This window comes from Chinchilla lanigera, unplaced genomic scaffold (assembly GCF_000276665.1).
Source record: "Chinchilla lanigera isolate Chin_1 unplaced genomic scaffold, ChiLan1.0 scaffold00048, whole genome shotgun sequence".
NCBI classification, from domain to species: Eukaryota; Metazoa; Chordata; class Mammalia; order Rodentia; family Chinchillidae; genus Chinchilla; species Chinchilla lanigera.
Window position 1 is genome coordinate 17,496,186 of NW_004955449.1, and position 16,140 is coordinate 17,512,325.

The window sequence follows — 16,140 nt, forward strand, 5'->3', positions numbered from 1 at the left end:
ACACTGACTCTTAGTGGCAATTTGTGGTACCATAGTCTTGTCTGAGACTTCAGTAGAAATATTTCTAAACTTCACCATTCTCTAGGAAGCTTGCTAGAACTTTCAGTTAGATAAAACTTATTGGATTAAGAAAGCTCTTTTGAATTAGTAATAGGTATTTTTTCTGTTTTATTATCTAGGAAAAAGTGTCCAATATCTATTGATTCTCTAATCCTTAAAGGATTTATAAAATTTGGCTGAAAGTGTCTTTGTGCCTAGGAAGTTTGTGTGTGTGTGTGAAGTTGCAACAGGTAAATAATTTAATTGATATTTATATTTATTACTTACTTGTAAGTCAATTTTGTTCATTTAAATTTTCATACAAAATATGTATATAAGTGTTTAAATGTACTGAAATAAAATTGTTCAAAGTGGTTTTTATTAAGAAAATGGAAACAATTTTTGATTTTACCAGTAAAGTTAAAGAACTAGAAAATGATTCCTACGTTCTTACAACAAAAAGCAATTTGAACAAACTAAAAGTAAGATACTTCTCTTGAACCTGTGTAAGAATTTGACCACTTGGAAAGCCCCACTGTGAAATCCAAAAACTGAGCAGGGAGAAGCATTCTTTGGATAATCACAGGGAATCTGATGCTGCCAGAGCTCTGCACTGGATGAACCGTGCAAAGTAATTGGGATGACTTGCTGGATGCTAGGGGGATGAGCCTGAGAGTGAGAAACCCCTGGGGGTTCAGTCTCAAGGAAGTCTCCCACATTCATAGATTTTTTACCTCTGAGAAACCTCCCAGATACTCTCAATGAAAAGTCAAAATAAAAAGCCCTCTTAGATGTTGGCAGAAGAGGAGAAAGGTAAACATTTGAAATAAGCCCAGGGAATTTTAACAAAGACCTACACTCTAGAGGAAAATACAGTCAGAGCTTTATCTCTCTTTATCTTCTAGTCTACAGAAGGGCAGTTAGCCAACTCCTGCCAACTTGAGCCTTCCTGTTTAATCAAAAGGGGAAACTGGAAACAAACAAACAAGTAAGCTAAAATAATCTGAGGAAGATCACATGCTCAGTACATGGGCTCACTAAAAGATTGAAATTTGATTATAAAATAAAAGAACATCCATACTTAAGCACCACTTCAGAGTGAAAACTGATTATTACTGTTGGGGCAACTGCAAAGCACGAATTCTACCTAAGAAAGATTTCTCAAGGAATGCAAAAGACAACAGGTGAGGAAAAAGGTCATTAGAGGATTTTGAAACCCTTCTCACCTATGCATTAGCCACTATTACTCACAGATGAATCCCCAGCCAAATTAATATAAAATATCTACAGAGTAAAGTTCTGTATATCTTGTTGAATTTTACCTAATATGCCATGTCCATCCTTCAATAAAATATTACAAGGCATCGTACAAGACAAGACAAAGCAAGGCTGGGGATATAGCTCAATAGTAGAGTTCTTGCCTTTCATGAACAAGGCCCTGGGTTCAATCTCCAGCATTCCCCCCGCCACCCCTCAAAAAAACAAAGCATAAGAATTATAATTACATTCAAATATAAAGTTTATAGTTATCAGGAAAGAATTTAAAATATTGTAAGTAATATAAGGACTCTAATGGAAAAAGTAGAAAATATTTAACAATGGATGGAAGCATGAAGACAGAGTTCAAAATGCAAAGACTCAAAGGAAATGGAAACAATATAAATAAATAGCAAAATACAAGTTAGCTTATAGGTATTTGGGAGATAGACCTTTTGCAAATGGGAAAAGGAAAAGAGATGGAGGGAGAAGGGAGAGAGGGGAGATGATGGGGCTGAGAAAAGAATTAAAATGTGTGATGTACACAAACCGTAACACAAACCAGAGTTCTTCAAATTCCTTATGAAGAATGTAATCATAATATACTGAGAATATGTACGAATAAAAAGTTTAAGTTAAAAAAAGTCAATGCAAAAATATTTTTAAAAACTAACAAATCAAAGAACTTTGGCTCAAAATAGACTAGACACAGCTCAGAAAAATCCAACTTTTTCTCATAACTCTTTTCAAATTAATTTTATAATGAATGTGTACCTTCTTGTTTTGTTCAAAATGTTCCACGTGATCATCTTTCATATTCAATTATTTTCCTTTCACTTTCTTCAAATTTAGTTTCTGGCTTTTGTTCTGGTCTTCTTGAATTGATTTTGTTAGTTTTGGGGGTTTTCTGATATTTTAAAAAACAAAATTAAGACACATATTTTCCTCTAACTAAAAATTCCTGCATCCTGTAAGATTTTATACAAATAACTTTTATTTTCTTTAGTCCTGAAATAGTTACATTCCATTTAGCTCATGAGTGTTTTCAGTATGCTGAATTTTCTGTACACAGGTTTTATTTGACTTACTTATTCATTTATTAATATTAATTCATGCTTGAAAACAGTGTTTATTCACTTACAAAATATTTGATATTTAGTACGTGAAAAACCATATAAACCATTGGGGCATAATCCATTAAAATGTGTGAAATTCTCTGATTTTATACAATTTATATTGCATTTTTTTGTGTGTGTTTTCTTATTATTTGCAGTCTAACTTGTGTCAGATAATGACCTCTGTATGATTTTGATTTGGGAAGATTAAACTAAAAATCTTATTAGTTTGTTTTATGTTCACTTTTTTAAGGGTTATATGTTACCTTCAACAGAATGTGTGTTCTCATCTTGAGTATAATTCTAAATGCATTAACTCTATTAGCATCTTCCGTAGTTTGTACAAGACTTTCTTTTTCCCTGAAGTATCTACAGTGTGCTGAAAAGACATGCAATGAAAATTTCTCTATCAATGTTGTGCTGATGCTCCAAACAATAGGTCTGAGGGAAGCACTAAAAATGAAGGGAGAGATAAAAGATCTGAAACTTTAAAACTTCCAAAAGAAAATATAGGTGAAACATTTGAAGCCATAGACACTGGTAAAACTTCCTGAATATGTTTCCAATAGCACAAAAATAATAGCAATTCAAAAAATGGGACTACCTCAAATTAAATAGTTTGGCAGAGGGAAACAACTAAGAGACTGAAGAGACAGCCTATACAATGAGGGGATATCTGCTAAAGTTATACTTTTGACAGAGGATTATTACCTAAAATATGTGATGAATTAAAAATGTAACAAAAAATCAAAGAGCTCAATCAATTAATTGGTAAATGATTTGGACAATTCTCGAAAGAAGAAATACAAATGGTCATTAAGTATATGAATAATGTTCAGCATCTTAAGCAAGAGGGAAATGCAAATCAAAACTACAATGAAATTCCATTTAACCCCAGTCAGAATGACTATCATCAAAAATACATAAAACAATAAATATTGGTGAGGGTGTAAGGAAAAATAACCCTCCTATACATCTGATGGAAATGTAAATTAGTTAAACCACTATGAAGATCAGTACAGACGTTCTTCCAAAAACTAAAAGTAGAGCTACCATTTTATCTACCACTCCTTGATATATAACTAAATACTAATACTAAATACTAACTGTTGTATTACTATGATGAGTACTGCTTCATGAAGAAAAACAATTGATGATCTATTGAGCCTATCTACTCCACACAATAATTTTTTTGAACAACTGTTCTTTGAAGTAGCCCATATAAGAAATTGCTGTGGACAAAATTGTATCAACTCAAATCCAACTGTTAGAATCCAAATATCCAAAATGACCATATTACCTAATAATCCTTTAGAGAAGAAACAAAGATTCAATAAGATGATATTTGTGGAGCCCTGGTCTAATAGAATTAATGTCTTTATAAGAGGAGGCAATAAGGATGCATGCACACAGAGAAAGGGCCATAGGATATGTTAAAAAGTCAGATTTCTTCAAGCAAAGTTATATCTCAAAAGAAACCGAGCATGTCGACACTTTGATCTGGGGTTTCCACCCTTCAGAACTGTTAGGAAATACGTTTTTGTTCTTTAAAGGATCTTTTCTGTGTTATCTTATGAGTAAATAGGTGATAGCTGGCAGTTCATACAGAATCATTCACACGCAATCAGTAGGCATGATGACCTTTTTGACAGATTTTCATTTAGTTTGATTTATTGTAATTCACCTGTATTAATATTCTGGTAATCTCCCTGCTGTTCCATTTATGGTAGTGTGTCTCATTTTTTGTGTATGGGAATCCCTTCTGAGATATTTGGGGACTATATCATGAAAAGCATCAGAAAGAGAAGGATGCTGTTGGGGGAGTATTTCGTTATATGGTTGATTATGTAATCTGTTACTCAAAGTGTAAACACATGTCAGTTGAATACATTGTTTCAGTTTATTGAAAAATTCATATGAGCATATTGCACTGAAAATAAAACTATTGAATGAAGTAGTATCATTTGGTTTCCTTATATTTCACTCTTATATATCACAGATATTTAAGTGTGTACTATGGGTAAACCACAGTGGTACAAATTTTAGCAATCCAACTCAATAATAAGAAATTCTACTTTCATATAACCAAGATATAGAACATCCAAAATAGAGGTTTCTGTAAAACATCAAAAATAGAATTACCATATGACCCAGCCATCCCTTTCATATTCAAAGGAAATATAATCAGTATGTCAAGGACATATTTGCATTTTCAAGCTCACTGCAAGACTTTTTGCAATAGAAAGAAATGGAAGAAATCAAAATGTCTGTCAACCAATGATGCATAGAGAAGATATGGTATATCTACACAATAAAATATCATTCAGCAATACAAACAATGAAATGTTGCAAAAATATATATAGTTCTGAAGGTCATTATGTAAAGTAAAGTAAGTCAGGTACAGAAAGAAAAATACATGACCTCAGTCATATGCAGAATATAAAAACACTTATCTTATAGAAGTTGAGAGTAAAATGGTAGATTCCGAAGGCTAGAGGCAGAGGGGTGGGAAGGAAAAGTTGATCAAGGGGTGCTAAGTTATAGTTAGGTAAGAATGAAAAGCTCTGGGGTACTACATATAATTATGTACTACACATTTCAAAATCTAGAAGAAAAGACTTTGAAAGTTTTCACCACAAAGCAATGATAAATGTTTCAGTAGATATATATGATGGCCTTTATTTGAATATTATACCATGTATAAAAAGCATGATATGTATAAATATATGCAATTTTTATTTTTATATCCATCCAAAATAAATTTAAATTTAAAAACTAAATTCAATTTTAGCCACTATGAAAAAATAAACACTCCCTCCAAAAAATATGAGCTTTTAAGCAACTATGAATACATGGCAATTATAACAAGATGGCTAATGAAATCTTATTTTATGCAATGGTATGTATTTGTTATTTTGATGCTTAACCTATATCAGATATGTTTAGTTAAAACTGTTTCACTTGTGCTTTTGTTGTATTCCAAAGCTTCTGACAAGCTTTATTAGAAAACAGAATTTAGAAACCAAGATTAGAGTACCAGCCATCTCCCTAAACCTGTGACATGCTTCTTCATCCTCTCAGGGAAGACAAATGGAATATGGCATACATGATTTTCAAGTTTGTCTTGTTTCTCCCTTTCTCAAATCTATAGCTTCATAATGGTATTTCAAATTTCCAAAAGTGAGAAAGTGGATTCTCATATTAAATATATTTAACACATTCTCTCATTTGCTCAAGCCTATGATACATAAAAAGCAATTTCAAAGTTGTTATTTCATGTTATTACATATAAGGAATTTGTTCTCTGTTGTTTTGTTTAGGTACCATTTGCGAAGCAAGGACTGCATAAGTCCTAAGCTTTCACTTCAGTTTTTGCAACAAGCAAAATCTCATGTAAGGTCCATCGAGAGAACATGTTTACTGCTTCAGGTAGCATTTTCATAATCCCTTTCAGTCATCAGCCACTCACTCCAAGGTAATTCCATGGTTTTTATTTTGATGTTGGCTATGCATATACTACAATTGGAATCCCATTTCTGTTGCAGAGATTTCAATTGTTTCTATTTTTTATTATTATGAATAAAACTTCTGCAACTATGATTTTTAAATTTTATTTTAATTTTATACAACTACATATCCATAAAAAATTACTCCTCTCACTTCTATGAATAAATTAAAACAAAATCTTTTAACAAAATAATTCGAGAGAATGATAATAATACACTGTGATCTTAAAAGAATGGCCAAAATGTTATTCAGGGTACAAGTCACCAAAAAAGAATAAGATTAAACAAATAAAAAATTTAAAAACTTGATAATCTGAATTTCTCCCTACTTTCCATTTATATATTTTCTATTTTCTCTCTCTACATGTCTGTTTCTCTCTCTTTCTGTCTCTAAATTTTCTCATACAAGAGAAAAAGTGCAGTGTTTTAACTTGTGTGTCTGACTTGTTTCACTTAACATTATGTTCTCAAGTTGCATCCATATGCCTATGAGTAGCTGAAGCTTATATTTCTTTATGGCAGAGTAGTACTCCATTGTGTATAAACATTTTTTTAGCCATTCATCTATTGATGCACTGTGGGGTTGTTGGTCAGAAGTATATCCGAGATGAATGTGTAGAGACAAGGGACTTTTGGAACCACATGCCCTAAACCTTCTAAAATGCATGGTTAGAGATTAAAAGGTCCACAGTCCAAGAAGGATCAAAATGCATTCCCCTAAAGAATGAATTCTCCAGCTTGTTCTTCCCCATATTTTAATTTACCACTTAGATTAACCCTGGGATCAATTCTAGAACAGACTACCCTGTCACTCACTGTCCCCTGTGTGAATTCCTAAACAGATGTCCTTCTTTTATCCTTTATCCTCGTTTCCTTGTTTTATCAATAAAAAGCCACAGAAACTTTATTTGGGGGCTGTATTTATGAGACTCTCTTACACTGAGGGGTCTTGATAAAGCGCAGTCCCTCTGGCCCTTCTTGGAAGTTGAATTAGACACTGACCCTGAGTAATCTCTCATCCTTTGTGCCATGCCACAGTCATGAACTGCAGCAATGGACATATATTCTATTTCTAAGATCTAGCTGTTATAACTTGTGCTGCTGTAAGCATCGGTATGCATGTGTCTTTGTAATATTATAACTTTAAGTCTTTCAGGAAGGTACCTAGAAGGAGCATATCTGGATCAAATGGAATTTTTATATTAACTTTCTGTGAAATCTCTACATAGATTTCCATGGTGGTTATACTAATTTAAATTCTCACCAACAATTTGGAACTTTTCTTCTGTAAAACTTTTCACGAATGCATTTTCATTATTTTTGGACAAACACTAAAAATATAATTATTTGAGTAAAATTGTATGGTACGTAAGTGTTCGATTTTGTAAGAAACTCCTAAAATTTAATAACAGCAGCATTTCACTCTGCACACCCACCAGCTTTTTTTGACCATTCTAGTTGTTCTACATTCTCACATATATTTAGTTTTTCATCTTTTAAAATTTTATTCCTTATAATTGGCGTGAAATAGAACTATATTATGCTTGTTATTTTCATTCTCTGAACCTCTAATGCCAATTATTTCTATGTACTCACTATCATTTAGATATATATATTTTCACTTTGTACATTTTCTTTGTGAAAATGTACTAGTCATTCATCAATATTTCATCAGATGCTTCACAAAATTTGTTTTCTCCTATCAATGTCAAATGTAGAGATGTTCATATTTTCTTAAATTCTAACATTCATTTTTAAAAGTGTTATTTCTGTATTAAATAATTTTTACTCCTTTGAAGTTGAAGTATTTTTCTACACATTTTATAAATCTTGTTTTTATTGGTTTGTTTACACTGTGTATACCACCTCAAGTATTTTTAGATATTATCTTAGAAACTGAGATTTATTTTTTGTATCCATGGATAAGCTGTTTTTCAACCATAATATGTTCAAGACAATCTGATTTCACTGAGGATTCCTTTAACAATTTTCTAAAAGACCAATAGGCTTCAAATATGGAGTTATCCCAAAACTCTCCTTGGGATTAAGGAGTGTGTGTGTGTGTGTGTGTTTGTGTTTGTGTGTAGCATAAAATCTAGGGCCTTCCATATGCTATAGAAGCACTTTATTCCTGAGCTACAATTCCTGTCCTTCTTGGGACTTCTTGTTTACAGCAGATTTATATTTATCTTCAAATCAGATATTTGAAGTCTATCAATTTTCTCTCTCAGTAATGTTTTGGTCATTTTCAGTTTTGTATTTTCCATGTAAGTGTTAGAAATAGCTGCCTAATTCTATTAAACAGTGTAAAAACATAATGAATAATATTGACATTAAATGTTTTTCATGTACTTATTTGCCATCTAGATACCTTCTTTAGTGAAGTGTCTTTCTGTTCATATATGTTTCTCATTTCTAATGAATTAAATATTATTGAATTCTTAGAAGGGTTTATATGCTGTAGAGACAATTCATTCACCCTTTGTGTGATGGGAAATATTTTTCTATTTTGTCAAGTCTGTTTTGGGTCCTGGGATAGCACAGGGACTGGTGAAAGGAGTATGAGTTCAGCTCTTCCCTTCCTCCATTGACCTGGGAAAGTGTGGCTGGTGAGGAAAGTCTGAGTTCAGCTCCTCCTTTCCTCCGTTGACCTGGGACTGTGTGAATGGTGAGAAAAGTCTGAGATCTGCCTCTTCCTCCCTCTACTTGTGTTACTCAGGGCCCAGAGACCTGCAGGAACACCCGCAACACAATAGGACCCTGGGTAAGGTGCATATAAGAGACAGGTGGAACAAGAAGCATGGAAATATCCCATGCAACATTAGAAATATGAACAAACAGGTGATCTCTAGTTTTTCTTTTTGTTTTATTATACTCTTCCTCTCTTTCATTAACTATCTTTCTTGACTTCATCATACTTTCATGCAAGTAAACATTGTCTCTTCTCTTTCTGATATACTTCAAAGCTCATATGCTTTATCTTCCAATCCTTCTCTTTTGTGTCCTACTATTATCCAAAACCTGTAAGATCATCCTGTGCCCTCCAAAATTTTTTGTAATATATTTAATCTCATTCATCTCTCCATCCTACTTTCTATATTCTTGAACTCCCCACAACAGGGTAAAATCACTCCATTAAATGGAAAATCATTACACACTAGTTGCTGATATACATTGGATTATGTTATATTTCTGTAGATCTTCTTCATATAATTATAGATATCAGCCTAGGAGTTACCACAGCTTGTAAGTAGTAAGGCTGTACTCAAGTCTGTTGTTATTGCCAGTTAAACTACTTTAATCATGATGTCATGCAGGCTATAGCCAGTTTACCCCCATGTGTGACAACAGTGTCAGAAGTCATAACCATCATGATAGTGCAGCACCAAGGGATAGGACCTAAGTCAAATTCATAGCAACTCCTCAGACAGCATATTGGGAAGGTAGATCCTTGGGATAGACATAAATATAAAGTACCACTTACATCTAGAAGACATCAGGAGGAACAGACAACCCCCAACAAAGCCTCAACACCAGTGAAAAGGCTTTTGAACATAAGAAATCTGCAAGCATCTACACAGAGAACAAAATATAATAGAAAATGAGAACACAAAAAAGAAAAATGCAGTCTCAAATGCCTTACTCACTACAAACAAGTCCAAAGCACAAAGAGATAGAGGAAATCAGAAGTCAACAAATGAAACTCTCTGAAATAATAGTAGAAATGAAAAAACAAATGGAAGTGGCCATAGAAAAAATAATCTCTAACTTGCAAAAAGAACTGACTATCAAAATAAAAGACATTAAACCAAAAACAGATAAATAGAGGAGCTCAGGAAAACAATGGACACCATGAATTCCAAATGTAGACAAGAAATGGAATCAGTGAAATAGATCCAAACAGAAATGTAACAGACTAGAAACTCCATTGATAGTATATGCAACAGATTGAATAATGGCAAGGATAGAATATCAGATCTAGAGGACAGGAATATTACTAGTGATGAAGAAAACAATGGTATCTGAAAAATCACAGGAGACTATGAAAAATCAGTCCAAGAGCTACAGGATTAAACAAAGAACACCATAAGTTTGATTGGAATCAGCAAGAAAGTAAGAGACAGTTCAAAGCCATTAAAAACCTCTTCACACAAATAATGGCAGAAAAATTCCCAAACATGCATAAAGAATTTGACATACAATAAATGAAGCATAGAGAACTCTAAATAGCCATAACCAAAACAAATCTATGCCAAGGCATATAACAATCAAGATTCCAGAAATTCAGCACAAAAATAAAGTACTAAAAGTAGCTAGAGAAAACAAACACGTACTTATAAAGGAAATCCATCAGAATCACAGAAGACTTCTCAACATAAGGCCTCAAATCAAGGACAGCTTGGAGTGATGTATTTCAAGTCCTAAAAGAAACAGTCTTCATCCTAGGTTGATATGGAGTTTGGCCCTCATGAAGTTCTTCTGAAGTTCTTTGTCATGGAAATATTTTATTTCCCCACTAAATTTGTAGGATGTGCTCTTAAGCTCACACACAATCTGTATTATAATGTACTTTGGTTAACTTATCCTTTCATCATTAGCTGAATTATCTATCCATATATGCATATCCATATAACTCCATATATATGTTTTATATATATATATATATATATATATATATATAGAGAGAGAGAGAGAGAGAGAGAGAGAGAGGTGGCATAACTGTACTGCTGATGTTTGATGGTTTATTGAGGGGAACAGTTAATGATTAAAAGTTTTTTTATATTTTGACCAATTTTGCATGCTTATATCTGGTAATCTGAGCAATTTATGTGAAGACAACTGTTTACAGTATAGCAACCATTGATAAATTCCTACAATCCTGTCTAGTGAAACTATGTATTGTCTCTAATATTCTTTTAAATTATTATTTTCTTACTCCCTTTAATTGTTTGATCAAACATATATATATGTATATATATACACACACACATATATAATGCCTTAGTATGTCCTTTTTCTTCTTTCTCTCATCCCAGTTGTTCCTTTGAGCAATTTCTTTCCATTCCCTATCATCTATTGTATGTTTTGGATTTTATTTATTCATTCATGTTCTTACACCAAGGAGCCAGTATGATGTTTATACATCTGGGTCCAATTAATTTCATTTATGAGTATGGTCTCTAGGTGCATCCATTTACATATAAAAGCCTTGAGTTTATCTTTTTTATAGCTGAATAATACTCCATTATATAAAAATCCTGCAACTTTTGTATCCATTCCTCAGTCAATGGGCATTTGGATTGTTTCCAGATTTAGCTATGACAAATTGTTCTGCTATAAAAGTGAGAGATTTCCTTTATAAAAGTGGGTGCACATATGTCACTGTGATATGATGTTTTCAGTTTTTCTGGGAAAAGACCCAGAAAGGGAATAGCTGGATTAAGTGGGACTCCTAACCCCAGTTTTGTGAGAAATCGCCACACCATTTCCGCAATGGTTTTACCAATCTGCAATCCCACCAGCAGTGGAGCTGTTCCTTTTCCCCAGAGCCTCTCCAGCATTTCTCATTGGTTGACTTCTAAATGATAGCTATTCTTTGTGGGGAGAGATGAAGTCTCAGGGTTATTTTAATTTGCATTTCTCAAATGACTAATGATGTTGAACATTTTTTCATATATTTATTTTTCATATATTTTTCATACATTTATTCTCCCTTAGTATTTCTTCTGAGAAGTGTGTGTTCATCTTAGATGCCCATTTTTGGATTGATATTTTGAATTTTGGGGGCCTGGTTTCTTTATATGCTCTAGATAGAAGTTCTTTGTCTGAAGCTCAGTTGAATAAAGCTTTTTCCCAATTCGTAGGGTTTTCTTTTTATTCTGTTGGTGATTTCTTTTGATGTGTAGAAACTTTTCAATAAGATGAGATCTGAGTTGTTGATTCTTTGAAATATTTCCCATGCAGTTTGTTTTTTATTTCATGAACTGTCTGCCTAACTGTATGTCTTCAAGATTTTTACCTACTTTCTCTTCCAATAGATTTACTGTTTATGTTTTCATATTGAGATCTGTGGTCCATTTTGACTTGAGTTTGGTGCATGGTGATAAACTTGGGTCTATGTTCAATCTTTGGCAAGTGGCAAGCCAGTTTTCCCAGCACCATTTATTGAAGAGACTATCTTTCTTCCAGTGAGCTTGTTTGATCCTTTTGTCAAAGATAAAGTGGCTGAGTGTGTTTGTAACTGTGTCTACATCTTCTAATATGTTCCATTGATCTTCAGGTCTGTTTTGTTGCCAGTACCATGCTGATTTTATCACAGTAGTTTTGTAGTTTAATTACAAATCAGGGATTGTGATCCGTCCTGCCTTTCCTTTGTTGACCAGGATTGCTTTTGCTACTCTAGTCTTCCTCCGGTTCCAGATGAATTTTAGGAATGTTTCCTCTAGGTCTGTAATGTATGCTAATGGAATTTTAATTTGGAATGCTTTGAATCTGTATAATAATTTTGAGAGCATGGCCATTTTCACAGTGTTGGTTCTTCCTATCCATGAGCAAGGAAAATCTTTCCATTTTCTGAAATCCTCTTTGATCTCTTTGTTCAGAGTACTGTAATTTTCACTGTATAGATCTTTAACTTCTTTTTTTAGATTGATTCCTAATTATTTCATTTTTCTAGATGCTATTTTGAAATGTATAGTTTCACTAATTTCTCTCTCAGTCTGCTTGTTGCTTGTGTACAGGAATGCTATTGAGTTTTGAGTGTTGACTTTGTATCCAGCTATGCTATTGAATTTGGTTATTAAATCTATAAGCATTTTGGTGGAGTTTTTGGTGTCTTCTCTGTAGAGTATCATTCCATATGCAAATGATGATAATTTCACTTCTCATTTTCCTATCCTTATTTCACTTATTTCTCTTTCTTGTCTAATTGCTGTGGCTAATATTTCCAGAATTATGTTGAATAGGTGTGGTGACAGTGGACATCCTTGTCTTGTTCCTGAATTTAAAGTGAAAGCTTTCAGTTATTGACCATTTAGAATGACATTAGTTGGTTTGTTAGATGGCTTTTATCAGATTGGGATAAAATCCATGTAGGCCAATTTTCTGTAGGGTTTTTTATAGTGAATAAGTGTTGTACTTTGTCAAAAGCTTTTTCTGCACCAATTGAGATGATCCTGTGATTTTTGTCTTTGGCTCTATTGACATGTTGAATTACATTAATTCATTTGCACATATTGAACCATTCCTGCATTCCTGGGATGAATCCCACTTGGGTCATGGGTATAATGATCCTGATGATTTGTTTCATTCTGTTCGCTAGTATTTTATTGAGAATATTTGCATCTATATTCATTAGGGAAATTGGCCTGTAGTTCTCTTTCTTGGTTGGGTCTTTCTTTGATTTTGGTATCTGGATAATACCTGCCTCCCGGCATGAGTTGGGGAGAATTCCTTCTCTTTCAATTTCCTTAAAGAGTTTGAGAAGTAGAGGCATCAAATTTTCTCTAAATTTCTTGTAGAATTCAGCTGTGAATCCATCAGGTCCTGGGCTTTTCTTTATTGGCAAGTTTTTTTATTACATTTTCAATTTTGCTTGCTGGTATAGAATTATTTTTGATGGTTATATCTTCATTCAGTTTTGGTAGTTCATATGTATCCAGAAATGTGTCCAATTCCTGTGTTTTCCATCCTGTGAGAATAAAAATTTTGAAAGTAGCTACTGATGATCTGAATTTCTGCATGATTTGTAGTGATATCATCTCTTTCATTCCATATTGCATGAGTTTCAGTTTTTTCTTTCCTTTTTTAAAATAAGGTTGGCTAGGGGTTTATCAATTTTTTATTTTGTCAAAAAACTTTTGTACTGCTTTTTTAGTCTCCATTGCATTAATTTCTACCCTGAGCTTTATATTTTCCTGCCTTATATGTGCTTTTGGTTTGATCTGTTCTTTTTCTAGAATTTTGATACTGCATAAGATTATTTATTTGTGCTCGTTGTGTTTTCCTGAGGTAGGATTTCACTGCTTTAAATTTCCCTCTGAGGACTGCTTTCTTTCTTCTTACAGGTTCCTGTAAGTTGCACCTTCATTTTTAATTGATTGTATATAGTGTTTAATTTCTTCTATGATTTCATCTGTGACACATTAATTGTTCAAGAGTGTGCTATTTAATTTCTATTTGTTTATGGAGTTCTTACAATTTCCTTTGTCATCATTTTCCAGTTTCATTTTACTGTGGTCAAATAGTTTGCATGAGATAATTTCAGCTCCTTTCCATTTCCTTCAGCATATTCTATGTGCTAGCATGTGGTCTATTTTAGAGAATGTCCCAAGTGCAGCTGAGAAGCATGTGTATTCTGATGTCATTGGGTGGAACACTCTGTACAGGTCCACTAAGTCCATTTGTTCAAATGTTTGGTTTCGTTCTGTTATTTCTTTGCTAAATTTTTGTCTAGTTGATCTCTCTCTTAGTGACAATGGGGCATTGAAGTCCCCTATTATGACTGTGTTGTTGCTTATTTCATTTTTAATTTCTGTTAAAATTTGACATATAGTTGAGTGTTCCTGTGTTTGGTGCATAGATGTTTATGATTGTTATCTCTTCCTTTTGAAGTTTTCCCCTCACAAGTATGTAGTGATCTTCTTTATCTCTTTTAATTGTTCTTGGTTTGAAATTCCCTTTGTCTGCCAACAGAATAGTTTCACCTGCCTTTTTCTGTGTACATGTTGCATGGAATATTATTCTCCATCCTTTGATTTTCAGTCTGTGAATTTCCTTTTGAGTTAAATGTGTTTCTTGCATACAGCATATTGTTAGATTTTATTTCTTGATCCAATCTCTCTGTCTATTTCTTTTGGTTGGTGAATTGAGTTCATTTACATTGATGGTCATAACTGATATGTATTGGCTTATCTTTTGTTTTGTTTTTTGTTTTTTTTTCCAGTACCAGGAACCGAACTCACGACCTTGCGCTTGCCAGGCAGGCGCTTTTGCCACTGAGCTAAATCCCCAGCCCCCTGTATTGGCTTATCTTTGTCACGTTGTTTTCCTGCTGTTGGTACCTCTTGTTTCCCTCTGCTTAATTGCTTGCTGTTTGGCGATTCCTTTTTTTTGTTGTTCTTAAAGTTGTGTTCTTTTTATCTCTTTCTAGAATATCTTTTAGTACTCTCTATAGGGTTGGTTTGGTGCTGATGTAGTTCTTCAGTTGATTTTTATTTTGGAAATATTTTATTTCTCCACTAATTTTGAAGGATAGTTTTTCAGGGTACATCAGTCTGGGTTGGAAGTTGTTTTCTTTCAGGACCTGAAATATTTCACTGCAAGCTTTTCTTGACTTGATCATTTGTGTTGAGCAATCTGCCATGATTCTGATGGGTTTTCCTTTCCCTTTTTGTTCCTTTTCTCTAAGCTTTTAATATTTTGTTCTTTTGTTGAATTTCTGGGATCTTGATCACTATATGTCTGTGTGTAGATTTATTTTGGTTATGGCTAGTTGGGGCTCTATGTGCCTCACTTACCTGGGTGTCCAATTCTTTTTCCACACTTGAGAAATTTTCTACTATTACTTCTGCAAATAGTCTTTTCATGTCATTTGTGCTGACACCTGCTGTTTCATTGATACCTATTAATCTTACACTGCTTTTCTTTGCTTCATTTTGCAGCTGTCGAATTGTTATTTCTTGGTTTCTTGTTATTTTTAAGAGATCCTTCCTTTCATGGTCATTCACAGCAATGCTGTCTTCAAGATCTGAACGTCTATCTTCAGCTTCATTCAAGCAGTTTTGCCAGCTTTTGATGGAATTTTTAATTCCCTGGATATCTGTTTGAATCTGTTTCATGCATTCTAATTCTTTCATATATTGTTCATTCAAGGCATCCATCATTTTTTATACCCCTCTATTTTTTAATCTGCATCCCAGTTCTTTCCTATACTGTTCATTCAAGATTTCCATTAATTTACTATTCTCCTTTATTTTTTTCCTATGTCTTGTTTAGATGTGCTAAGCAATTCTTTCATTAGTGTTGTCATTTCTTTTTTTACCTCAGAGATTGTTTCTAATCTGATGTCTTCTGTGGCCTGATGGAGTTGTTTCTTTACTTCAGCTGCTATCATTTCAGAAATTTCCTGTGTATGACCTCCAAGCTCTTCTGTGTCAATATCTCCTGGACTTGTTCTGGGTGGGGTAGAGGTCTGCGATTGCATTTTGCTCCTTCATTTTGT